This window comes from Pseudorca crassidens, chromosome 15, assembly GCF_039906515.1.
Source record: "Pseudorca crassidens isolate mPseCra1 chromosome 15, mPseCra1.hap1, whole genome shotgun sequence".
Lineage (NCBI taxonomy): Eukaryota > Metazoa > Chordata > Mammalia > Artiodactyla > Delphinidae > Pseudorca > Pseudorca crassidens.
In genome coordinates, this window is record NC_090310.1 from 34,863,535 (window position 1) to 34,889,951 (window position 26,417).

At 46.0% G+C, this 26,417-nt stretch overlaps 1 pseudogene; it reads left to right on the forward strand.

The window, feature by feature from the left end:
• The first annotated feature begins 450 nt into the window (after positions 1–450).
• Positions 451–26,417, forward strand: part of LOC137206547 (ectonucleotide pyrophosphatase/phosphodiesterase family member 7-like) — a 38,559-nt pseudogene continuing 12,592 nt past the window's right edge.

Genomic DNA, 26,417 nt, shown 5'->3' on the forward strand with positions numbered 1-26,417 from the left:
AGTGAAACTTTATATTCAAAAAAATGTTCAAAGCCCCAATCAGTAACAGGTTTAACAGGATGCATCTCCTAATCCTTTCCTTTCATCACAGACATCTCTTTTTTTTTTTTTAGCCTACAGGCCCCTCCCTTCTGTTGAGACTTGCACCTTTTCCTACCCCAGTCACATGGCTCTGGTGGGGGCTGCCATGTTCTTACATGACTCCGCCCCCCTGTCCACAGTTGATTGGTTCAGGGATGGGCATCTAACCCAAACAGGCCAATCAGAGTTCTTCCCTCAGGTTTGTTTTTCCTAGCTGGAACTGGGAAAATACAGACATGCTCTGTGATGACAGGAACTCTGGAGTGAGACAAAGAGGAGCATTTGTGGCCACACTCCTCACCTTATGGAGAAAGCCAGTCCCCACTGAGAGAAAATTGAGGTGATATGCAGACAAAGGCAGACACAGAGATGGAGAGAGAGATCTGGTAATGTGTGAGTCCCTGGTTCCTACAGCCCAGCTGCATCCCTGTCTTTCTGCAGAATGACTTCAGTGACATGGGAAATCATGCCTCAAAAGGCCTCTTGCAGATGCCATGCCCATAGCCCATTGGTACTCACCATTCTAGTACTGCATTCACCCCAGACTAAAACTCACCATGTTGGCCTTCTTCCCTTCCTTGAATCACTTCCCCACTCCCTTATGGGTGCTCCCTGGAGTAACCTCTCAAATAAACCACTTGCACTCCCATCCTTGTTTCAGGGTCTGCTTTTTTAATATATATAAATTTATTTGTTTTATTTATTTATTTTTGGCTGTGTTGGATCATCATTGCTGCACGCGGGCTTTCTCTAGCCGTGGTGAGCAGGGACTACTCTTCGTTGCAGTGTGCGGGCTTCTCATTGCAGTGGCTTCTCTTGTTGCAGAGCACGGGCTCTAGGCATGCAGGCTTCAGTAGTTGTGGCTCGCGGGCTCTAGAGTACAGGCTCAGTAGTTGTGGCGCAAGGGCTTAGTTGCTCCATGGCATGTGGGATCTTCCCAGACCAGGCATCGAACCTGTGTTCCCTGCATTGGCAGGTGGATTCTTAACCACTGTGCCACCAGGGAAGTCCCTCAGGTCTTTGAGGGCAAACCAGACTAAAGCATAGTCCCTTTTCTTACCTACACTAGTAAGACGTGGGTTTCTGTCACTTGCAACCAAGAGTTCTGACTATTACCTTCTGTTGGGATGATTCCTATAATGTGTTTGGAAATTTCTCCATCTCCACTCTAGTAACTATGTCATAAACATGTAGAGTTCTTAACAAAGTTTAATGGGATTCTTGATCAACCGTAAGTTTCACAAAATGCACTGCACTTCTGTAACAATTCCCAGTAACTGATATAACTGCCATGCAAAAGAAAGTAAGAGTCAGAGACGGCTCTACTGGGCTGGCAAAGAAGAATCTAGTCCAGAATGGCATGGGTGGGAGATGCCTCTGGAACTGTGGTACCCTCAAGCCTGCATGACCCACTGCTGAGTACTAGGACAGCTTGAAAACATAATGGCCAGGAAGAGACTTACTCTCTCCTCCATATTTCATCTTCCACCCCATCCAAAGTGCTCAATAAATATTTGCTAAAACAGATGATGGATTTATACCTTCCAAACCAGAGCTCACCAAAGAGAAACCAAGATACACTGCAATGCTGTGACCATAAGCATTATAGTGACTACAATTAGAATTCTCTCTAGCCAGCCACCTCCACTAAGCTCTGTTGATTACACAAAATGTTGCACTTTGGGGAAGTTTCAGTGGCCATGGTGGATTGCTGCATGACTGCTGGCTGTTTTTTATGTATTTTATGTGTTTTTATGTTTTTCCAGAATATTGAGATATATATGTGTTGTCCCTAAAAGGGCCTAAGTGATTAATATACAATTCCCAAAGAGCCAAACTACTTAGTACCAGTTATTCACATTCCCTTGGAGAATCTACATACCAGGGAATCAGAGTTCTCTCCTGACCAAAGAACGCCTGGCCTCGGACAGTCCTGATCCTGGTAACAACAGCTCCCTTCCAGGCCTGGCTTCCCCAGAGTAGCATACGTTGTTCTTTGCCACCAAGGGTATCCAGGGATGCAAACTAAAGATAATGATGTTTTATTGGCCCTCAATCATCTGTCTTTTCCACGTGTCGGAAGGAGTGCCAAGTCCAATTTGTCCAAGCACAAAATAGCATATTGGCATCATTAGATCAGATAAAGAAACTATCAGTAGCAATTTATTATTGTACTGAAAGTAACTAACATTTGTTGAGCACTTACCAGTACTAAGGACCCATGTAAGTGCTTACCTGCTGCATTAGCCAGGATAGACTAGGTTATGCCACAACAACAAATTAACCCCAAAATCTCAGTGGCTTGGCAACAGAGGCTGACTTCTCACATTCCATGTCCACCACGGGTTAGCTGGGGACTATGCTCTATTTGGTCACTCAGAGACCCAGGATGATGGAGACTCTACCATCTCAATGCAAGGCTACCACACTTACTGTGGCAGGGGATGAGAGGGTGAGATGGTTATGCACCAGCCCTTGAAAGCTTCAGGCTGGAAGTCATAGATGTGGCTTCCACTCAAAACACATGGCCCACGATTACAAGGGGACTGGGAAGTGAGGGGGTGCATGTGGATATCCCATGAGCAGTAAGCATTCCTGTCAACATGCATCATCTCATTGGAGCCTCACAACCTCAGGAAATATATCATTATTCCTTTTTACAGAGAAAGAAACAGAGGCACAGAGAGGTTATGAGATTTGCCCCAAGTGTAAAATGTAAGCCCAGAGAAGAGATGTGAGCCCAGACCTGCAAGCTGCAAAATACCCTCAACTGCTTCGCTGCATACTCATCACAAAATTCTACAAAATTCCCTTTTATAGCAAAACACCATGCTAATTAATAAGAGAGGCCAAGTTATGCAAACACAAAATGGAGCACCCCTGACACACCACGTCCTCACCCCAAAAATTCAACCTAAGCAAATAACTTGGAACAGAATTATCAGGCAATTTCAGGAAGAGGGAAATGGGTCATCTCCTCTGAGTCTGATATCCAGCCCACAGTCCACCCACATCAAGATAAAAACCTTCTGAAAACTTCACCTGAAAACCTAGGCAGACTGTCACCTCCTGTCACTAGAAAACCCACTGGTGACATCTTTATACAATTCACAGATCTCTCCAAAGCTGCAAAGGTAAATGTCATCCATGTACCTGTAGAAAGCAGCCACAGGCATATCTGTTAGGAGACTGCTGTCATATCTGGATGAGCGGCTGAGTGAAGATGCTTCCAATAGGCTAATTCTTCCCAGCCTGCAAAACTCAATTCTAGCACCACCTCCTCCAGGGAGCCCTCCTCCTCCTGGCTTCTCCAAGTTAGGACCCTCTCCCTGTTCTCCTGTGTCACCTCCCATTCACACCTCTGGCAGGACCCCCTTATTTGTCTGCCTGTCCCCTGGACTCTGAGCCACCCACAGGCAAACTTGACATCTATACTTCTGTGCCTCTGGCACCTGACACATAGTATGTGCTCAATAAATGTGGGGTGGATGGGTGGATGCTTAAGCCTGTTCCCTTGGGGAATTTAAACCCCTGTGTGCAGCAAATGTGTAGCCAAGTATTAAAATTACAGTCCCAGCCTCACTTCTGCTGTGTGGCCTTGGAGAGGTTCTACAGCCTCTCTGAGCTGTTTATTCAGCTACAAAGTAAAAACCATCTCATAAATATGTTGAAAAACGTAAGTGGAAAGCAGAGAGTATTGAAACAAAAGCTCATACACAAATGTTCACAGCCAGATTATTCACAATAGCCAAAAGGTGGAAACAACCCAAATGTCCATCAGCCGGTGAATGGATATATAAAAATACTATTCAGCCATGAAATGGAATGAAGTGCTGACACATGCTACAACATGAATGAACCTTGAAAACATGGTGCTCATTATAAGAAGCCAGACACAAAAGGCCAAATATTATGTTATTCCATTTATATGAAATGTCCAGAATAGGTAAATCCAAACAGACAGAAAGGAGATAAGTGGTTGCTAGGGGCTGGGGGAGGGAGGAATGAGGAGTGACTGTTAATGGGTATGAAGTTTCCTTTTGGGTGATGAAAATAGTCTGAAACTAGATAGTGGTAATGGCTGCACAGCACTGTGAATGTACTAAATGTCACTAAATTTGTCCACTTGCAAATGATTAAAATGTTTTTTTTTTTAATCTCAAAGAGAGATCTGAACTCCCATGTTTATTGCAGCATTATTCACAACAGCTAAGGTATGGAAACAACCTAAGGGCCTGTCAATGGATGAACAGATAAAGAAAATGTGATACTCTCTCTTTCTCTCTCTCTCTCTCTCTCTCTCTCTCTCACACACACACACACACACACACACACACACACAGACCACTGAAATATGATTCAGCCTTAAAAAAGAAGGAAATCTTGTCACTTGCAACAACATAAATGAACATGGAGGGCATTATGCTAAATGAAATAAACCAGAGAAAGACAAATACTGCATGATACCAGTTATATGTGGAACCTGAAAAAAGAAATGGCAAGTTGAACTCATACAAACAAGAGTAGAATGGTCTTTTGCCTCCCCATATAAACTTTAGAATCAGTTTGTTAATAGCCATGAAATAATGTTGCAATTTTGATTGGGACTGCATTGAATCTATAGATGAAGTTGGGAAGAACTGACATTCTGATGATACTAAGCCTACCCATCCATGAACATGAAACATCTCTCCATTTACTTAGTTCTTTGATTTCATTCAACAGAGTTTTCTAGTTTTCCTCATATAGATCTCATACATATTTTGTTAGATTTACGTTAAGTATTTCTCTACTTACATATATACACATACATATGATATATACATAATTAAATACCTTGTTATTACTAGTGTGAACAAACTATTACCTGTCAGATCAACTAAACAGAAGGAAAACAAAAGTTTTAATTTTACATTTACCTTTACTTATTCCTTCTTTGATGTTCTTCCTTTCTTTATACAGAACCAAGTTTCTGACCTATAAAAAATGGTAAATTTTATTGTTATTGGACCACAATGATTTTTTGTAATTCTTATAGGGAATTTTCAACTAATAATCTTTCTAGGGTTTCAAAAAAATTAAATGGGATAGAATAGATGATGTATATACAGTTCCCAGCCCTCTGGGCACTCAATCCACAGTGGTTGTTTCCATAGTCATAATGAACAGTAATTTGTTCTCCCTATAAAAACAGGCTATATTGAGTAAAGGAAAGCTCCAATCTAATTTGTTCTCCAAATGTTCACAATAGTGGAATTCGTGTAAGAGTCCAAAATATTTCACACTGTTTGTCTTTTTTTATCGTGGTAAAATACACATAATATTTAGCATTTTCTACCTTTTTAAAGTGCACAGTGCAGCGGCATTAAGTGCATTCACAGTGCTGTGCAGCCGCCACCACCATCCACCTCCAGAACTTTTCCATCACGTCGAACGTGCCAACTCATTACGCTCCAGGTGTTCTAATCCACAGCAGAGCTGGAGCAGAATTATCAATGTGGACTTTGATCAACTGCAGATAAAAAAAAAAGGGAGAAAGTGGGAGCAGGCCGTGAACTTAGCGATGTGAGCGTGTGAGGCACTGGGGACATGACGGGGCCCAGGGCCTTAGCATTGCTGCTGCCCGTCCTGTTGGGCTGGGCCGGCTGCCACCCCATCCCAGGAGGAAGAGCTTCCACAAGCTGCTGCTGATCTCCTTTCATGGGTTCCGCTAGGACTACGACCAGGACGTGGACACCCCCAACATGGACCACCTGGCCGGGAGGGCGTGAAGGCCAAGTACCTCACACCGCCCTTCATGACAATGACCTCCCCGTCTCACTTCACCACCACCTCAGGTAAGCTCCGCCCTGCAGCCAGGCCATGATGTGGGCGGAAACCCCGCATCCGTAGTTCCTGAAACAGAGCTGATTCTCAGTCATCTCTGGGGAGACCGAGGCAGCCAATGCCACTTGGGGTCACCCCCTGGAAGAAGCACTAGCTTAGAATACTAAGGGATGCACAGGGCTGTTTCTAGAACCCATGGCCTGCAGGCAGAATGGGGACCACGGCTGCAGCCTCCTAAGGGATCTCCCCAAAGCCCGGGCCCAGCCTACCCTCCACCCTACCCTCCTCCCTACCCTCCATCCCGCCTTTCACATCGTGGCCGGTGATCTTTTTAAAAAGTAAATCATTAAAAGAATTTTATAAAAATAATAAAACATTAAAGTTTAAAGTAATCAGTTAGATCAGGTTACTCCCCTGCTTAATACTGGTGCATTGGAGGGACACGTATGATCTTTGAAGAGAATTCAAATTTTGTCTTTCAGTGATCCAGAAGGTCCCCATGGCCTGGCCCCCGACCTGCTCTCTCCTGACCTCTCTCATCTCTCTTCCCCTCACAAGCTTCCCTCCAGATCACAAAGGTCCCCTGCCTGGGCCTCCAACCAGCTCCCACCTCCATTATCACCAGTATGATACTGCAAAGCAAGCACTGTCCCCGGCCACAGGTGAGAAAACGATGACTCAGCAAAGCTGAGTAACTGACCAGTCACTCGGTCAGAAAGTGGGAAAGGAGAAGCCAGTCTAGGAACAAGGGTGTCCCTGGCCACACAAAACTGGTTCTGCCCAGTTCTGAGCTGGGACTCTGCAGACCCCTCTCGCAGGGCAAGGAGGGGTGCTGGTAGCATGAACCTTACCCCCACCCAGAGAGCCACTCACTGGGGTCCGAGGGCAGCTCTAGGAACCTCTGACATGATGGCCAAACTGCCGGTGCCTTTTTGCTGGAAGGGGTTTTCATCACTTCCACCTGACTCTCAAAGGTGCGTTTGAATCAGAAACTCAAAAAATAAAGCTGAGCAACCACTCAGAGAGAGATTGCTGAGAGAGATTTTCCTACATGTAAACTCTTTGAGAGGCAAGTCATTCGGGAACTATTAGCACCAGGAAGTAGGAACTAAAGAGCCCGTTTCTGGAGAAAGCGAACGCCACTTTCCAGGGGCATTAACTTCATAACACTTAAAAGATCTCCCATGGGCAGACTCTGGGTCCCTGAATGCTGAAAATACAATGGGCACAAAATATTGTAAGGTAAGGCACACTCACCTTTTATTTATTCCCAGAAGGCTTCTGATGAGAAGATACAAACAGTGAGAGCAAATTTTTTAAATTACAAAATCCCCCCAACACCTCTCCTACATTCACTGCCAGCAGGGAATGGAAACAGGTACAGCTTCAGTGGAGCGTAATTTGACAACATCCCATACAATTACAAATGCACAAAACTTTCTTATTTGGCAATTCCACTTGTAGGACTCTATCCTACCATTACATACTTGCTTGGTGGAAAATGATGTACATACAAAGATATTCATTACATTAGTGTTTGTAAGAGCAAAAGAAAATAGAAACAATGTGACTATCCATCCAGAGGGGAGTGGTTAAGTAAAATACTGGACATGCATAGAATGGCATACTCTGTCACCTTTAAAAGGAAAACTGAGGAAGCTTTTTGTGTCCAGTAAGAAGTTATCTCCAAGATGGATTAAGTGACAAAAGCAAGATGCAAAGAATATGTGTAGCATGCATATGTGTGTGTGTATAACATGTGTGTATATATGTGCATACAATTGCTTATAGATGCACAGAGGACCTCTAAAAAGAAGAAATTGGTAACACTGATTCCTCCAGGAAGAGGATGAGGTAGAAGGGAGACTTTGGATTGTACATCCTGTGTACCTTTTAGATCTTGGACCATGTGGATGTATTGCCTATAAATAACAAAATTTATAAATATAAGGTACTCTTTTTAATTCACCCCTTATAGAAAAAACATGTTCCTCTGTCCCCCTTATTTATAACCGACCTGCCATTTATTGAGTTGGTGGAGAGTCACTGCTTTAAAACGGGTTTTGCAGCCTCAGCACTACTGACATTTGGGACCAGATGGTTCTCTGTGGTGGGGGCCATCCTGTGCACTGTGGGATGTTGGACAGCATCCCTGGTCTCTATCCTCTAGGTGCCAGGAGTGCCCCCTCCTCCCAAGAATGTCCCCAGACACTGCCCAAAGCTGCCTGGGAGACAAATTGGCCCCCAGCTGAAAACCCATCTTTTGTTAATATATATATAAATTTATTTTATTTATTTATTTATTGGCTGCATTGGGTCTTCGTTGCTGTGCTCAGGCTTTCTCTAGTTGAGGCAAGCAGGGGTTACTCTTCATTGCAATGAGCGTGCTTCTCATTGCAGTGGCTTCTCTTGTTGCAGAGCACGGGCTCTAGGAGCGTGGGCTTCAGTAGTTGTAGCACGAGGGCTCAGTAGTTGTGGCTCGTGGGCTCTTGAGCACAGAGTCAGTAGTTGTGGTGCACAAGCTTAGTTGCTCTGCAGCATGTGGGATCTTCCCAGACCAGGGCTTGAACCTGTGTCTCCTGCATTGGCAGGCAGATTCTTAACCACTGCACCATCAGGGAAGTCCTGAAAACCCCTGTCTTGAGTGGTTGAACCACTACTTGGCTTACAAAAATGCTCAGCAAGTACCACGATCATCATATCCTTCGATTCTTGTAACAGTGATAAGAAGTCAGAACAACTGAGATATCCAGGGTCCATGAATGTACAAATCTCTCCTGAGGTCCCACAGCAGCTGAGGGGCAGAAGCAGGATTTGAACTCAGCCCTGGACGGTTCCAGACACTGGTCCTCAATCCTTGCCTCTAGCAGGCCTACAGCCCTCTGGTGTCCTTCCTTCTAATTAAGTAGTCCAAAGGTATTCCAAATACCTTTAAATGTTGCACATCCTCAGAGCTCCCAGGCAGTGGGTAGACATCCTGAATATGCTGTATTAATGACACAGATGCCACCCTAGAACCAGCAAAAGCACCAGCACTTGTCTTCATGAGCTGGGCTCAAGCCGACCTCTGTCTGACTCCAGTCCACTGGAAAAGCATCATCCGTAACAGAAAAAATAATGGGTAAAAATTGGTGCTGCCAGCACCCAAAGACCTCTTCAGATTCCAGGGGTAGGCCTGACACAAAGTATGATAAAAGGGGCTCTCTGGGCCCAACGACTAATTAAATGGAGTTCTTACGAACACCTTGGGGCAAGTTAACTCAGAGGAGAGGTGAGGAAATGATGCTGCTTCCCTGATTCTCAGCTCAGCTGCACAAGGAGGCAGCTCCCATAAGGGCTCAGGTCTGAGAAGCCACGTAACCACCCCTCCAAGCTTCCTAGACAGAGTCCAAGGGGCTAGGGACCAGGTGGTCCCAGGCAGGGAGCACAGCAGGGAGAGGCCTTGCCCTGGGCATAAGGCTTAGCTGACTTGGCTCGTTGGGTCAGAACTCTGGGCCCCCTGGGTCCACATCTGGGCAGCAGGGCTTCTCCATGCCTGGGGGCTGTCAGGTGTGGTGAATAGCTGAGCCCTCACCCCAGAGCTAGAATCACATGGACCCTCATCGGCTTTCCTGATGCTGGTGAAGAAAGTCTTCCCGGAGAATTTGTAGAGGGCTTACAATGTATTCATCCTTTCAGTTGACGAATACTGTTTGAGCATCTCTTGTTGGGCCAAGCAGCTACACACTTACATGTCTCCAGGGTCTGGCCGTCTTTCTAGGGCTTGACGCACAGCTCGGGCTCCCACCCTTTCTGCTCCCAAATCCCACAGATCTTTTGTGGGGAGTGTTTCCTTCTCTCTGGAGTTCCACCAGAGTAAAGGACAAACAGCCCCTTTCTTGGGGATCCTTCCACCTCTTTCCTTCCTCTCTCAGGGAATCAGACAGGAGAGATTTGCTCTTACTCCCCTGGGTCCCCCCCAAACCTTCCTCTACACCCGAACTCCTCCATGGCTCCCACAATGGGCTGAGCGTGTGACACCCCAAAGCCAGAAGGAGTCTCTGCTTTCTTCACTTTCTCCCATGGCATCCTTTCCTCGGAGCATGAAAAACAAAAATCCTGACTGTTTGAATGAAGGAAAGAATACAGGAGAGAGGATTTTAAAAATAAAGCTGACTATTAATTCAAAATATCCTACCTCATCATCTCTTCACGTGAGAAAATCTTTGCATCTTTATAAAGGGTATGTTTTTCCTCCAAGTATTTGGCCCCCAGCACCACCTGCAAGACAGTGGAAGTGGGGCCTCTGTCTAGGGTGGAGGCTCCCAAGACCTGACACTGGGGGCGATGTTCTCCCTCCAGCTCCCAGGGCTGGGCACTGGGCAGGTCTGCATGTTGCTCAAACTGCTCTTCTCTCTCATAAGAAGGGCAATTACTTCCTCCAAGGTAGTTTTCTCCTTCCCACCTGGCTCCATCCCCCACCCTTCATCATCCCCCACCTCCATGTACACACACACACACACACACAGAGAAACACACACACACAGGGGTCTTGGCCACAGCACCTGGTAGTTCCTTAAAATGGAATGCCATATTCATTTTCTATGGCTGCATAAAAATTAACCACAAACTTTGCAACTTAGAACAACACCCATTTATTATCTCTCTGTCGTCAGGAGTCCGAGCATAGCTGAATTTAGTCCTCTGCTCAGGGTCTTACAAGGCTGCAATCAAGGTGCCGGCTGAGGTGGTGTCTCATCTGAGGCTCGGGGTCCTCTCCCAAGCTTACGCAATTGTTGGAAGACTTCATTTCCTTGCAGCTGTAGAACCCATGGCAGCCTGGGTCCAGATCCTCTGCTAAGAGCACACCTGAGGAGGTCAGGCCCACCTGGGATAATCTCCGTTTGGATTAACTCACAGTGAACTGGTTAGGGCCCTTAGTTACATCTGCAAAATCCCTTCAACTTTTCCATGTCCACTGGTTAGAAGCCAGCCACAGGTCCACCCATGTGCAAGGGGAGGGAATTATACAAGGTGTATATAACTGAGGCAGGAATCTTGGGGCCATCTTAATTCTGCCTACCATGAATAGGTCTTGGATGGGGCCCAGACAACCAGGGGGTGAGCATCAGTCTTTGTGTAAAGGCAACAGGTAACAGGATGATGCCCCAGCATGGAGCTCCAGAAAGCCCCAGAATTATGGTCTAACCCTGGAGGCCTAGGGGCTGATGCAAGAGGGGCACTGACTGACCATGGAGGCTGGACACCCCACATCACAGTCTCCACATCCATAGGAGACCCTCTCTATTGCTTAGACAAAGGCGATGATAATGATGATGATTTTGAAGAAGGAGGAGGAAGAGGAAGATTATTAATTTGAAAGTACTTATACTAATCTCCTAGGGCTGCCATAACAAAGCACCACAAACTACGTGGCTTAAAACAACAGAAATTTATTGTCTCACAGTCTAGAGGCCAGAAGTTTGAAGTCAAGGTGTTGATAGAGCAATACTCCCTCTGAAAGCTGTAGGGAATCCTTTGTCTCTTCCTAGCTTCTTGTGGTTCGCTGGTGATCTTTGGCATTCCTTGGCTTGTAGATGCATCCCTCCAACCCTCCATCCAAACCATGGAGTTCTTCCTGTGTCTCCGTCTTCACATGACCATATTATTATAAGAACACCAGTCACTCAGATTAGGGGCCCACCCTACTCTAGTAGGACCTCACCTCTACAATGACCCTGTTTCGAAATAAGGTCACATTCTGAGGCTCTGGGGTTTAGGACTCCAACATATCTTTTTTGAGGAGCACAGTTCAAACCATAACACATAATTAATTGATAGTTACAGGCATGGCTACATCCAGATCCTCAAATTATATCATCAGAACGATCAAGCTCTCTCTTTACTTCTCCCTCTCCTCCTCTCTATTTCTCTTTCCTAAGAGTGACCACAAAATTCCCAAGATTGACTCTCATTGGACCAATTTGCTTCTCAGAACCAATCTCTGTGGGGGGATGGAATGATGCTGACCACCCAAGCTGGGACCACATGCCCACCCCCAGGTCAGGGTGGGGAATGGCAAGTCCCACACAAACCACATCACCCATTGTGGGGGGATGGTAGTGGGTCCCAAGTGGAAAGTCAGGGACTGTTATCAGAGGGAGGAACAATGGAAGAAGGACTGGCAGAAAGCTCAGTGATCTACCACCCAGCCTGAGCCCAACAGCGTGGGGATGGGGCGAGTTGCAGTCGATGACCCAGAGTACTATTGAGTCCCAAGAAACCCCAACTCCATCCATGGGGCTGCCCACAGGGCACAGGCTCCCAGTGGATTCAGTGACCACACCTCCCAGCACTGTCCCTCTGTGTCACTGAACTCTGTCATAATTTCCCTCAGACCTTGCCAAAATGAAAAGCCATTCTCTGGGGGTGAGCAACTCATTCTGCTAGTTTAAGTCACGCAATTCCCTCTCCCTCTCCAGAAGCCTGTACTTACTGCTCCATCATTGGTAATGACAATGAACATTTTTGCAATCACAGTTTTTATTGCAAAGTGATTGAAGACCAGCAAGAATAAGTTATGCTGCTGAAACTATGGCAATCCTGCCAAGCAAATAGTGGGTGGATAGGAAGTCTTATGGCAGCAGCTTGTATTTCCTCCCCCAAGGAACTGACTGAAAATAAGAAGCCATCACCACCATGTTTCAAACAAAAGCCATGATATTATAATCTGACAATTTTAGATCTAGTCAAATGGATATGGCCCAGGGGTGAAAAGGAGACGTTCCACAACGAGACAATGGTCTAGAATAATGCAAGTGAGGTCCTCAAAGTTCCACATTTCCTCTTTTCTTGAAAGGACACTCTCTGGCGTGCTCAGGGCTCATGGTGGCCAGAAATAAAGTCTCTCCCAGTTCCAGAACCCCCAGGGCAACCCCAAAATTGGAGCAACCACTTATAGCTGTGTAGACCATGTGCTTCACAATTCTGAAAGGGTTGTTTTCATGAATACTATGTGGATGGTGTCCCCTGAAGGTGTGCAGGGCACAACTTGCACAAATGAGCAGTCACTTATATTCTATCTCAAAATCAACTTATAAGAAGTAAAAATTCCTCAGAGATGTTGTAATCAGTCATGAGTCCACCTCTCCTTCATGGGACAGAGCAAAAAAAGTGTGGCGAAATGCGCTTGGATGATCTTTAAGACTAGATCAGGGTTTCTCAACGTCCCGCTATTGATATTTGGGGCCAGATCCTTCTTTGCCTTGGGGGGACTGTCCTGTGTGTTGTGGAGTGTTTAGCAGCATCCCTGGCCTCTACTCACTAGATTCCAGCAGCATCCCTCTCCTAGTTGTGCCTATCAAAAATGTCTCCAGACACTGCCCCATGTTCCTTGGGAGGTAAAAATCACCCCCTAATTGAGAACCTCTGGACTAGATGTGTAATATGCAAATCACATGTAAATCAGAGAGCCAAAGGTCACATACATGATACTCTAGCCAGTGAACAAAAAATCTGAAAGAAGTAAGAGAGGTAGGGAAAGAGAAAGGAAATTGAATTCCTGCTGCCGGTAACAACACAAGCCCAGCAGATGTTGTTGGAAACCCAGTTAGAAGATGCCATAAACCTTAATCAGCTCCCATCCTGCTCCCCCAGAAACAATTTTCTGCTGAAAGAAGTCCTGAAAGCCAGCAAAACCACAAACATGAACAAACAGAGCAAAGAAAACCACAGACTGAGATAGAAAAGATGTCCCTCCAACACCAGCCATTTCCATGAAGGGATAAAAATGGATTCATGGAAAAAAACTGAAAATAAGGAAGGCTGGGAAACTAGGATATTCCCTAACTTTTCACTAGGGAAATTTCCACCTTGCAGAAAAAAGCAGAGAAAATTGCACAATGAAGCCCCGTGTACCTAGCACTGAGCTGCAAAAATGTGTCCACATTTTGCCAGTCTTGTTCCACTGTCCTCACCCAAGGCCCTGTCTTTCCTCCTTCCTTTCCTTCCTTCCTTCCTTCCTTCTTTCCTTCCTTGAATCTTTTATAGCAAATTTCAGACATCATGTCATATTATGCATGACACATCAGCATGCAGTTCTAACCTAAGAGTTTGGTCTGTTTTTACAAAACCTCCATGTCATATTTAACAGATATGACATGAAGAAACTAGGATACTTGGAGAAAAGATCTGATTGACACCTTAGAGTTTCTCCTACCAGTGCTTCTCAATTTTGAACATGTATATGAATCACCTGGAGATCTGGTTAAAATGCAGACTCCGGTTCAGTGGGTCTGGGGTGGGGCCTGAGAGTCTGCATTTCCAACAAGCTCCCAGGTGATACCAGTGCTGCAGGTCCATGCGTCACACAGAGGAAGGGTTGGCCCAAAACACCAGAGCAGTGGAGCAAAAAATCATGACTGCTCAGGATTCCAAGGCCTTGAATGAGAGGAGAAACTGGAACCACCGGAGACTGAGGGCTCAGGTGTATTCGTTTCTTGTGGCTGCTGTAACAAAGTACCATAAACTGGGTGGCTTAAAGCAACAGAAAGTCTGGAGGCCAGTAGTCCAAAATCAAGGTGTCAGTGGGCTGTGTTCCCTCTGAAGGCTCCAGGGAAGAAGCCTTCCTTGCCTCTTCCAATTCTGATGGCTGCCAGCATTCCTGGGCTTGTGGCCACATAACTCCAATCTCTGCTTCTGTGGTCACATTGCCTTCTCTGTCTGTGCCTTCTCCTCTTCTGCCTCTTGTAAGGACACTTATCTTTGCACTTAGAGCCCACACAGATAATCTAGGATAATCTCCTCATCTCAAAATCCTTAACTGAATTACAACTGCAAAGACCCTGTTTCCAAATAAGGCAACACTCACAGGTTCTGAGAATAAGAATATGGACATATCCTTGAGGAGGCGTGGGGGGCACCATTCAGCCCACTACACCAGTAAGAGGGGGAAATGAAGTCAGAAAAAAATGCAGAAGAGAGGGGAGATCCTGTTTCTGTGACAGTGGCTGGTAAGGCAGGCCAAGGGTAGAACTGTGTATTAACAGACTTCCCAGATGGAACGCAAGTGCAGTCGTCTGCTTCCGTCTGCTTCCAAGGCTTCTTGAAGAGAGAACGTTTCTGTTTCTGACAGCAGATTAAAGGAAGAGGTGAGGAGTGAGCAACCCATTCTCTGTTGGCCTAGTTCCTGAGGAATCGTGCCTCTGCCTTAGGGCCATTCTCAAGTCTTGTTCAAGGACAGAATGATTTATTGATGGCCATAATTAAAAAGCAATGCCAAAAAAGAAGCAGTCAGCACTTTACATCTGCACTTACATATGAGCAAGAGCGGTTTGGTAAAATGGGCACTAGGGTCTTATTTCCCCGTCCAGAAGAGGGCTCCCATCGTGGGGTGTCCTGTTGGGGTCAAGCCTCATGTCTGCAGCAGGAGTTGATAAGGTTTTAAATTTCAACTGGTGCACTGAGCCACCTGTTCTCATCCCCAGCACTTTTATTACAGGTCTAGTGAATCATCAGTGGGTGGGACTCTGAATGTGTAGACTTGGGTAAGTGTGGTTTTGAGCTCCAGTGGGGGCTGTTTTTCCACCAGTGTCTTGGCTGTGGGTCTGAATGAGCTTGTCTGCTTGAGATTGGAGCACTGGGCTGATTTAAGGTGGTTGGTTGACTTGATTTAGCAGCTATTCTTCCTCATTGATTTCATACTAGCTGGTTAATAAGACCTTTCTTCTTTGGTTTGGGGAATGTGAACTTAATGAAGCACTGGACCCCACAAATCAGGAGGAAAATGAAGACATGTTTACAGCTTAATATGGTAGGTTGGTTCAAAGGAACTACTGAATGAAACAAGTAGGTCCTTAAAATATTGTTAAACAACTGAATGCATGATAAAGTGTGTCTATGCCCAAATGGTCTATTGGCAAATAGTTACTGTTCCACCTGAAAATTAGTAGGTAGGAATTGAGCAAATGTTTGCGGGGGGGAAGGGAGATGCTCTTATTGAGTATATTAGGTTATGCATTTTATTTTAATTCCACTAAAGGTTTAATTTATAGGTTTATTTAATGATTTAACTATTATGTATAGGTTTATTTTCATCCCACTACAGTATTTTTTTCCCAAGTTGACTTTGGACTAAATCAAGGTCTGCTTCCTATTTCTTCAGTTTGTACCTGGCCACCTACATATGGGGCAGAGGATGGGATGGAATTTGTTCAATTAAATCCAACAAACATTTGTTGAATGCCTACTAAGGGCACAAGTCTCTGCTTTGTGCCAGGGAAACACCAAAATAAATAAGGCACAGCCCTACTCTCAGCCACGTCAGGGAGCAACAGTTGTAAGAAACAGAAGGCAAGGCTCTATCAGGCAAACTCATGAGCATGGGAACCAAATTAGAGGGAATCAGGGAATAGAAACTGCAATTATAGAAACCAAACTTCCTCCTCTGGCTCTCAGAAGCCCTGTGGTCTTTCTTATCAGCCCCATGGGCTTTCTTGTCTGCTTCCCTCGCTCGTGACCACCTTTCTCTTTTCGCTACTGGTTCCTCATGGGAGACAGCAGAGCCCACCACCAGCTGGTTAGTTACTGTGTCTCTTGGTTCAAGTATTGAGAAAGACAGAATTGGGTTTCCGGCCAACCAACTGAACACAGGGAAGAGACTTGGTACAAATACGGTGCCTAAACCTGCCTTTCAGCAGGGCCTATGAGTAGGGGAATTCCAAGAGAAAATACCTGTGAGTACTGCAGGCACCAACACACTCTATTTTTTAACTCTCTCCCGCCCCCTAGAGTGTAAATACCATGAGACAGTTTAAGACAGTACTTGGCTCAAAATATTTGAGAAAGGGAGAAAGTAAGGGGTTGGATCAAACTCTAGACTTCCTGGTTTCCTAAATTCACTGTGCAAGTATTTGGAAATAAATAAACATCAGTCCCTGAGAACCAGGAGAAGGAGTTGAATCTAGCTTGGTTCTTTCCCAGACCTGAAATGTTCGGCTGGGTGAAATACCTGTACCTTGCCATAACTGATACAGTGTGGGAGTATGCATTGTACCCTAATTAAAGCATAATTAGCAAGCAGCAGGAATCCCATTCACTAGGAGAGCTCATCCTACTTCCTGTTTCACTTGCACAATTACCCACGTCACCAGACACTGAAATGACAGTAATGACAGACTCTCAGAATGATACAGCCAGAAAGGCCCTTGGAAACCATTAACCACACTCATTCTATATACAGGGAAACTGAGGCCCAGAGAGAGAGCAAGGGCTTACAAGAGCCAAGGCCAGGTGTCCTGCCTCCAAGCCCAGCCTCACTTGTGCAGCATCACGTGACCCAAGTGAAACCAGCTCCTTTGCAGTCTCTGGAACTCCAGGCACAGCCAACACTATCGCCTTCACGTAGTTTTTCCAGCCAGGTCTCCCCCATGGTCTCCAGAATAGAAAATGCAATTCAAGTAAAACCATGATAGCTGCTCCCTGCAGCTGCTTGTTTCTTAGCTTCCCCTCTCCTCTGTCTTGTTTTGCCCACGTTCCATAACTGGCCCTTGACCGGGATAAAGAGGCCTGAGAAGCAGGAAGGAGGAACCAACATGGCAGTGGAAACTGCTGGGTCTCATGAGTGGTCCCCAGTCACCGGCTGGATTTAGAACATGCCTTTAAGTGTCAAGGGTGGAAATAACCCAAACACCACGGAGACAATTCCCTTTGTACAACTACTGGGACGAGCCATGCCACAGAATGAAAGGGTCATGCTCCCTGAGCTCATTTTAGGTTAGTTGTTTGAAACTTGTGTAATATCGCTTTGAGGGGGAAATGGATGCTATGATTGGTTTCCAGGCTAGCCTACTTAACTGATGCTATAATTGACCTCTGGGTCCCAGGGCATGGAAGCCAGAATCCATAGGTTGAGGGAAGAGGAAGTTTCTTTGCCCGTGGCTTCCTCCAATCCCTCCTGCCACATCCTCCCAGTGGCTCTGGACCCCCATATTTCCCCAGATACCACAGTGATCCAGGTTCTGATGGCTGCCTGCCCTCCCGCTGGTCCCTTAAGGAGGGGGGCAGTGGGCTACTGTCAACCCAGATTTTGGAGCAAGGGGCAGTCTGCTGGAACTAATCCACATGCAAGTGTGAATGACAAACAGCCCCTGAACCAGTGGTTCTGACATGTCAGCAGGCACTAAAACCACCTGGAGAGGTTGTTAAAATGCAGACTCCTGGACCCCACCCCATGACTGTAAATTCAGCAAGGGCTACAGTGGGGACCTGGGAATGTGTGTTTTTAACAAGGTACTCAATTGATTCTAATGTTGATGGTAGAAAATACCATGGAGAAACACTAGAACAGGTGAAATGGCAGGTGTTCATAATTCCGGAGGGATTTTTTTTTTCTCTTTACTCGGTGGAGAGTCACATAGACCGGGATTCAGGATACTACAGATTTAAAAAAAAAAAAAAAAAAAAAGGCAAAGGAGCACTCCCTGGGTGAATTACCTCTGTGCTTCCATGTTGTCTGCTGCGATGGCATGGCTCAGCCATCAGGAAGCTGTAACAACAGGAGGGTTTCTTGTAGATTTCAAGAGCCTTCCATTATTCATTTGTGAGGCTCCAAAGATTCCTGCCCATTTGGCTTCTACCTACCCCTAACAGAGTACTCTCACTCATGGTATTCACAGGGTGCAATGCTCAACATCATCAGGCATTCGGGAAATGCAACTAAAAACCACAATGAGATACTGATACCTGCTAAGTTGCCCATAATCAAAAAAAGGAAAATAGCAAGTGCTGGCAAGGATGTGGGGAAACTGGAACCCTTGAACATTGGTAGTGGGAATGTAAAACGATGCAGCCACTGTGGAAAATAGTTTGGTAGTTCCTCAAAAAGTTAAACATAGAGTTACCATATTACCCAGGAATTCTACTCCTAGGTTTAGACCTAAAAGAATTGAAAGCAGGGACTGAAACAGTTACTTGCACATGAATGTTCATAGCAGCATTATCCATAGCAGCCAAGAAATGGAAACAACCCAAATGTCTATCAATTGATGGATGGATAAACAAATTCTGGTCTATCCAGACAATGGAATATTATGCAGCCATAAAAAGGAATGAAGTATAGATTCATGCTATGATGGGGATGAAGCTGGGAAACATGATTCTCAGTGAAAGAAGCCAGACACAAAAGGCCACATATTGTATGAGTCCATTTCTATGAAATGTCCAGAATAAGTAAATCCATAGAGACAGCAGATTAGAGGCCGCCAGAGGCCGTGGGAACGGAAGGCTGTGGAGTGACTGCTAGCAGGTAGAGTCTCTTTTGGGGGTGATGAAAATGTACTAGAACTAGAAAGAGGTTGCACAACATTGTGAATGTACTAAATGTCACAGAATTGTTCACTTTAAAATGTTAATGGGGCTTCCCTGGTGGCACAGTGGTTAAGAATCCACCTGCCAATGCAGGGGACAAGGGTTCGAGCCCTAGTCTGGGAAGATCCCACGTGCTGCGAAGCAACTAAGTTTGTGCACCACAACTACTGAGTCTGCGCTCAAGAGCCCATGAGCCACAACTACTGAGACCACGTGCCACAACTACTGAGACCACGTGCCACAACTACTGAAGCCCGCACACCTAGAGTCCATGCTCTGCAACAAGAGAAGCCACCGCAATGAGAAGCCCGCACAGCGCAACGAAGAGTAGCTCCCACTTGACGCAATCAGAGAAAAGCCCACGCGCAGCAACAAGGACCCAACGCAGCCCAAAAACTAAATAAATAAAAATTTTTTAAAATAAAATGTTAATGGTTGGGACTTCCCTGGAGGCCCAGTGGTTAAGACTCCTTACTTCCACTGTAGGGGGTGCAGGTTCAATCCCTGGTTGGGGACTAAGATCCCACATGCCGCGCTGTGCAGCCCAAAAAAAAAAAGGTAATGGTTAATTTTATGTTAATTTTACCTGGGGTAGGGAGGAGCAGGGGCTGTAATCAAATTTCCCAGGTTCCACACCGAACTCTGCCTTACGACCTTGAGTAAACTCTGTGCCTCTGTTTCCTGCAAAGAGGGAAAGCTCTAAGGGGGCTATAATAGTTCCCACCTTACAGGGCTATTGGGAGCTTTAGATGAGTTAATGTTCCCGAAGTAACTCAGAAAAAGGCGTTGGCGTATGGCATGATGGTAAATGTGTGCCATGATTCCATCACACAGATCTACCCCCCATTACACATGCAAACCAAGGCTTGTTCAAGTTCACACAACAAGTTCAGAAGCCAGGTCAGGGTTGGCACCCAGCTCTCATGGACTCTAAGTCCATGCTCTTCCCCTGTCAACAGTCTGACTTGATCCCTGACCAAATCTTGACACCTCGAGGTCCCAATCCCTGGCAGCAGCACAACTTCTTTCTGGTGACCCCACTCGTGGTTGGTTGTCAGGCCTGCCAGCAAGGCAGAAACAATAAAAACACAACTGTGTTTGCTTCTTCCCCATTGAAAGCTTTGGCCACCCTAGGGGGACTTTACCCACCAGCAGTCTGGCAGCGACTCTGACCAAGTGGAGAGCTTTTCCCTTCTCTGTGCCCATGACCATCAAGTTCTAGTCACAGAATGTCCCTCTTACCATGGACATTGGAGACATCATCACTATCTTATTACAGTCAGTAGGGTCACCCAGAGGCTCCATCTCCCAGGAGGCAAGGGAGTGGACACTCAGCTCTCTCCTTGGATCTTTCAACTCCCTCTTTAGACTGGCCTCCACGTGCAGTCCCCTTTTCACTGGTGCAATGTAAGATCACAGGGGTTTTTTCCATATCTGGTTCAATTGCTATGTTCTCAAGAACAATCTAGCTTACATTCCCCCAGTATCTGTCTTCTTTCCCTAAGCAGAAAGAAATAAGTCTGCACCCATCTACGTCTAGAAATCCTTCCTGGGACTTCCCTGGTGGTCCAGTGGTTAAGACTCCTCACTTCCAATGTGAGGCGGGGGCTGGGGGGGGCCGGTTTGATCCCTTGTCAGGGAATGAGGATCCCACATGCCACGTGGCAAAAAAAAAGAAAGAAAGAAAGAAAGAAAGAATGAAATCCCTCCTGATTCCCTTGGTTGCTTCAAACAGTGCAGCCCATGGGAATCCTAGGAGAAACCCTGGGATGTTTGCCGAGAATCAGGCCCACTGGATGTTCCATACAGAATCATATCGTCACAAGCAAATGAGGAAACTCATCCCACAGGAAGTGTCCAAATCCCAGGTTCTCAGCTTCTGGACACAGAATAACCCGAGGAACTTGGCCTCCCCACCCCCTGCCTTCCCCGCTCCCTCATCAGCTTCCACCAACTTCTCCCAGGGCTGTGAGGTCTGTTCCAGGGAGCAGATCCAATCTGACAGGTGTGAGATGTGATGACCCTTCCTTTGTGGCTGCCAATGTTTGCATCCCAGAGAAACAAGTCTGAAGCCCAGAGGGACAGCCCCAGGATTAAGTAGGCCAACCAGAAGGATGCTGGGGGAGGTGGTCTTAAGAACACATGGACACCCCTGGCAGCATCCGTTCATAGAACTTAACAGTACCTTCTCTCCTTTATTCCCAAGGTTGCTGGATCGAAGATCACAGAGTCATTCACAACATGATGTTTAACACAGAGACACTCTGGAAGTATTCCATCAAGACCACACAGAACAAGACTGAGTGGTAGGACAATGGCATTCTCCCCCTCTGGATCACAGCCCAGAGACAGGTACCACCAGAAACCCTGCGCTGACTTCCTGGGACATCGTCTCTCATTCCTAGGCATGTGGGTGGCGGGTTAGACGTTGTGTGGCCTTGGGCAAATGACTTAACCTCTCTAAGCATCTGTTTCCCTAAATGTGGTATAGGGATCATGATGATGCTCTTATTTAATAGAGTTCATGTAAGGATTAAATAAGATGTGCACTTAAGGCATATCTCAGTAAGTTTTAGCTCTTATGGATGGATGAGGCTCCATGAGGGCAGAGTTGGCTTAATCATGATTGTACCTCCAGGGCTCATCATAGGGTCTGGACCCAGCAGCTCTTTAATAAATATCTCTTCATACACTTGCCTCTGACTTAGGCATAAAATCCCTTAGGAACAAAGTTGACCACTCAAGGCATGAAAAGCTCTGATGAGAACATTTGCTTGAAAGTATCCCAGCAGCCACTCATTATTGCTTTGAAAAGGCAGAAATGAAATTAGTGCGTTGAACTCCCAGCCCCAAACCTGTTACCAGCTTTTGCATTTTCTCAATGAGCTTCCAGAGTCATCACTTCAGAACAGATCCTCCTCCTCTTCCCCCAAGACACCAGCCTTGGCTCCAAAGCTTCCTCGGGTCCTGACACTTCATCTCTGTGCTCCCAGCCCATGCCGTGCACATTACATTGCAAGGGGGTATAATTGCAGCAGCTCAGAACCGTCTGTGGACTTACACTCCCAGAGCAGGGTCCAACCAGCTCCACCCTTCTCCAGCTCTGTGACCTTCAGCAATGACCTCCACTCTGTGCTTGATTTGCCCCACCCATAGAATGAGGATGGCCAGAATCCCTGCTTCATAGGCTTGTTGGAAGGATTAACTGTGATAACGCATGTAAGTTGTTTGGCACTAACTGCTTGAAATGATCATTCTTATGAATGGAAGCTGAACCATTTTAGCAGGACTTCAGCTACAGGTCACTACAGCTGTAGGCCAGAACTATCCAATGGAACATTCTGTGATAATGGACATGTTCTATTCTGCATGGTCCAATGTGGAATCCACAAGCCACAGGTGGTAATTGAGCCCTTGAAATGTGACTGGTAAGACTGAGAAACTGAATGTTTAATTGTATTTCATTTTAATTAATTTCAATTTAAATCTAAATACTACACAGGCGAGGGGCTACCATATTGGACAACACAGCTCTAGAAGAATCACAGGGGGCTGTCAATGACCCTACTCTACCTCAGGTTCATTAAGTGTTGGGCTCTAGAGTCCTTCCTCTTCTGTCACATTTTTTTTTTTTTTTTTTTTTTTTTTTTTTGCGGTACATAGGCTTCTCACTGTTGTGGCCTCTCCCGTTGCGGAGCACAGGTTCCGGATGCGCAGGCTCAGTGGCCATGGCTCACGGGCCCAGCCGCTCTGCGGCATGTGGGGTCCTCCCAGACCAGGGCACGAACCCGTGTCCCCTGCATCGGCAGACGGACTCTCAACCACTGCGCCACCAGGGAAGCCCCAACATTTTTAAACTTTGAGGCATAGACCATGCAAATAAACTGTCCGTACAAGAAAAATAACAATCATAACACTCACTATGCACCAGGCCCTGATTTAAGTGCTTTACGTATATTAATTTATCACAACCCTGAGGTGGGTGCTAAGGTTATGCCCCTTTAACAAATGAGTAAACTGAGGCACCAGGTGATACCACAACTTCTCACAGTCACAAAGTTAGTGAGAGGCAGAGCTAGGATGTGAACTCACTCTGGGTTCAGCAACTCTTAACTCTTAACCATGACATAATATTTCTTCAGTGGCCAAAGCATTTAGTCATGGATTTCGGAGTGAATCTTGTATCTGCCTAGCTGCTAAGAAGGTCTGGATAGTCTTCCTTAATTCACTATTCAAAACCCAGGGCCTCTCTTGCTAAGGAATTTGTTCACTGGCATGAGGCTTCTGGTGGCATTCTCCCTTCCTGGTGTTTTCTTATACATGGTTCTTGTCTCCTTGTCATTTATTTGCAGGGCTTTGTTTCCTCCTGCTCAATTCATAATCAGAGTGCTTTTCTTCTTTGCTGAATTCATAAGCAGTTGTGCAAAAAGAGGGTCTGGTGCAGGGCCAGGCGACTGACAACACACCACTTGTTTGGCAAGCGAATGTCAAGTTGGTTCATCGCGTTCTGCCGTTAGCAGCTCCTGCCCAGGACAGGGCCATCAGCCAGCTCCCTGAGGAGGTGGTGCAAAAGCTCCTGTAATCAGAGCAAACCTGCGGCCCCAGGTCAACCCCTCCCACCCCAGAAACAGGGGCACAAATGCCAAATGCCATTCGGGGACACATCTGCATTGTCGGGCAGGGCTGCAGGAGGGTGGCCTGCCCTGTACCCATCATTGGAAAATTCCTTCCTTCTTCTGAGTCTCTTCCAGGCAGGCTTTGTGGAGACTGATGCGTTAACCTTTAATAGGACTAAAATGTTTTCCGTCAGTGCCATTAATACTGCCAGAGTCCATCATGATTCATGAGAATCGGTGTCCCTTGGCAGATGATGCCTAGGAGATGGGATTCCCAACCACTTTTGTCTCCACCATCCATGGTCCACGAGTGTATCCACTCCATCAGGACTTCCCCAATGGTCAGGCTATGAACAGAGAGGCTCCAATGAGAGCAGGCTGGGATTTTAAATGAGCTCCTGGGATAACTGAACCTGATCAATGGCTGAGGTGTTTCACCAAGTTCAGTAAGCCCTAATTCTCAGAGAAAGGCAGACAGCCATGACTGTGAGACCCAGGAAAACCATAAAAACCTAGGAGCATGTTTCTCCTCTCTATGGAAGAGCCACAGATCATATTAAGATGTGACATGGCAGAGGGATGATATGGGTGAGATTCTCATGTCTTCCAAGACCGGACCATGGTAGGCTACCACCAGGAGGGGATTTGGAGAGAGGGTGGGGAGGGCAGCTACGGTTCTCGGTGTCAGCCAGGTCTCCAGACAATAGCTTCCAAACTTGGAAGAGGTGTGAGAAAGAGGGTGCCGTCAGCTTCTGCTTAGAAAAGTATTAATAGAAACATAATGCATCCCAGTATTGGCTCAATCCGTGTCTATCACACATCATAAAGATTCTGAGAATAATAATCCGACCTCCGAAAATGTGTGGGAGGGGGAGAAAACACAGAATCTTGGCCATCTAGCTTCCTTCTGTTCAGTGACGCCTCCAGAATACAGAAAAGCAATGAAAACACTCAGAACCAACCTCAACTTCTGAATTTCAAAAACATGGAGTCCATCTCTTTCCTCTCAGCCATTCCCTAGAACAAGTAACTAACTCCTTTCCCTAAACCACTAAATATACTCTCCACCAAAGCACAACTGTGATGAACACTTCACAGGCCTTCCTAAAACCCGTGCGCTTTTTGACATTAATTCAGTCCCCTAAAAAAGGAAACAAGACAGAAAAAAACAAACTAAAACTCTTTCCTTAACGATTGGTTCTGAAGAGTTTTGGTAGATTCTGTACAAAACCCAACAGTCAGGCTTTGCCATAAGAAGTACCAACTCTGTTTTAAAGAAGCAACTTAAGAGTAATAGCCACACTGATGCAACACTACACTAAGGAAGGATAATGCACCCAGTAAAACTAGCGATTTTCCAACTGCTATTGCTACTGGAAACACTGATTATGCTAATTAAAGGGTAGAATAGTAAATACCCACTCTTTTGCATCCAATTAAGTGCTGAGATTGTTTCTCAGAAGTAGAAACAATCTGTAGAAAATAGCACTTTTGCTTATCATAGGTCCCAAATAAACAGAGTCAATTGTGTGTGTATGTGTGTCTGTGTCTGTGTGTACACATGCTCACACACACATTTCTCTCTGAAGCTCATTTCACAGAGCAGCATAAATCCTCAAATTCCTATGGGACCAAGTGAGAAAAATCACAGTTTCCTAAGACTACAGCTTGGGATACCTTTAAAGAAAGAGTATGTTTTGAGGGACTTCCCTGGTGGCGCAGTGGTTAAGAATCCACCTGCTAATGCAGGGCACACTGGTTCAGTCCCTGGTCCAGGAGGATCCCACATGCCACGGAACAACTGGGTCCGTGCGCCACAACTACTGAGCCTGTGCTCTAGAGCCCGCGAGCCACAACTACTGAGCGCACATGCCACAACTACTGAAGCCCACGTGCCTAGAGCCCATGCCCCGCAACAAGAGAAGCCACCACAATGAGAAGCCCGCACACCTCAGCGAAGAGTAGCCCCCGCTCGCTGCAACTAGAGAAAGCCCACGTGCAGCAGCGGAGACCCAACGCAGCCAAATAAATAAATTAAAAAAGAGGGCTTCCCTGGTGGCGCAAGTGGTTGAGAGTCCGCCTGCCGATGCAGGGTACACGGGTTTGTGCCCCGGTCAGGGAAGATCCCACATGCCACGGAGCAGCTGGGCCCGTGAGCCATGGCCGCTGAGCCTGCGCGTCCGGAGCCTGTGCTCCACAACGGGAGAGGCCACAACAGTGAGAGGCCCGCGTACCACAAAAAAAAAAAAAGAAAGAAAGAAACAATATGTGTTGAGAACACAGCACAAGAAAACAATTTCAAGTTGGGAACATCTGAGATTTAACATGCTGGATATGCAGGGCTGTCTAAGACCCTCACAATGTCAATGTCAGCTTATTCTAAATAATAAAATAGTCAAACTATGTTCTACAAAACGTTAGAAGCTTCATCCTTCCAGCCAATTCCATACTTGACAGCAAAGTCAGTTTCCACGGATGTTAAAGTACCGTCGCTAAAAACTGAGAATTATGTCTAATGCCAATCAGAAATGCAATAAATATTAGAGGATT